Below are 1,566 nucleotides of genomic sequence, written 5' to 3'. Positions count from 1 at the left end.
GCAGGTCATGAACGGCCCACCCTCCATAATGTATAAATTCTGACAGACATATTCAACCTTTTCATTATGTCTGTGCTCGGATCGAATAGTTTCCTTGGTGTCTCCATTCTCAAGATGTGGTGGTTTCCCACAGCCTACAGGATCTACAAGAATGTGAACAATGATAGAGAATGTGAAAGTGTTGTAGGGTTGCCATTATTTCACCTTGAGTGACAGAGCTTGGACTGCAGGGTCGGCAGTTACACAACATTTCACAGTCAGGTGTGGCCTTCCAGATAATGTTCCTTAACACATTTTCTTTTGTTATTCTTATATTTTCGTCTGGTTTTGAAAAGTATTGTTTCTGTTAAAAGTTAAAGTTAAAAGATTGGAAGGCAAAGCTGGTAGGCTTTTCAAAAAGCACATCAAGAGAAGTAAAACAGGATACTTTAGTGGTCAGTGTGACATCCACATGAACACCAGGACCCAAAGTTTCACAGCAGAACATTGCAATGTAACAAAACGATCAAATCAAAGTGCACAATGGGGAACAGCTGAAAGCTGGTTCATAGATTGTCTTCATTTCTGCTGATGAGGACTGATAGGACAAGAAAAGAACTGACATGTTGGAAAGGGATCACTCCACTGTCCACTTGCCAAACATTCAACTGTTGCAGTTCCTTGTATAAAGTGTCCACGTAGAAGGCAAGCAAATGTTAACGTTTGCCCTTTTATTAGTTGATTTCCTGATCCATGTGGGATGACATATACACTTTGTGGTACTCCTGTGACTCTGCATGTCTCTAGTTTGAAGAAGAAAATCTGTTTTCTCAAAAGGTTTATACTGCATAAACAGCAAACTGTATGCTCAAATGACTTCACCTCTGTAAACAAATGTATGTAATTTCACGACTTGTTTGTCAATGACACAGTAAGTAAACAAAAAAAGATGACATACAAGAGTGTCAGTCAACACAGATTAATATTTTAGAGTAACAAAGGAACTCATGATAACTTATAAGTTATCACTGGAATCTGCTATTTTCCTCTTTGTTGAACAGCATCTTTAGTTCATTGTTATAATTCAGGGTTGTGCTGCAGCATCGTGTTTGTCGCTGTGTGTTTATTGGGTACAGCTGTTTTCAGCAACAAAGTTCAGCAGCGAACAGCAGACAGTAACAGACGAACACAGTGGAGCATTAAGCTACAGAGACAGATAATTTATCTTTAGAGTTTAAAGGAGACCAAATCAGTTAATATTGAATTCAGTTTACCAGGTGGTCAGAAAAACAACTCCAACTGAGTGTTGATGTTGCTGCGTGTCTACTAAATGTGTAGATAATCACCAGTGATGTGTTCATGGCTTTTTTTCATGCATACATACATATTGTGACCCAAGTGGCCAATATAAATATGAAGTAATTCAAACATGATACATTTAATAATTGATTAAATGGAATTACCATTTAAATTATTTCATTTAATTGTCCAATGAAAGTGAACATACCAGAGCAGGTTGGGAAGGGGGCACTCCACTCTCCAGTTTCTAAACACTCAATTTCTTCAGACCCATCCAGTTTAAAGTCA

At 37.9% G+C, this 1,566-nt stretch overlaps 1 protein-coding gene across 1 annotated transcript in view; it reads right to left on the bottom strand.

Moving 5' to 3' along the window:
• Positions 1-767: 767 nt before the first annotated feature.
• cfh (complement factor H) overlaps positions 768-1,566 on the bottom strand; it is a 23,932-nt gene continuing 23,133 nt past the window's right edge. Inside the window, exon 21 of the transcript XR_520733.1 lies at positions 768-780. The gene's annotated coding sequence lies outside the window, so the exon portion shown is untranslated. The remainder of the gene's footprint in view (positions 781-1,566) is intronic.

This window comes from Stegastes partitus, unplaced genomic scaffold, assembly GCF_000690725.1.
Source record: "Stegastes partitus isolate 25-593 unplaced genomic scaffold, Stegastes_partitus-1.0.2 Scaffold23, whole genome shotgun sequence".
NCBI classification, from domain to species: domain Eukaryota; kingdom Metazoa; phylum Chordata; class Actinopteri; family Pomacentridae; genus Stegastes; species Stegastes partitus.
This window is presented reverse-complemented; position numbering and strand designations above follow the sequence as displayed.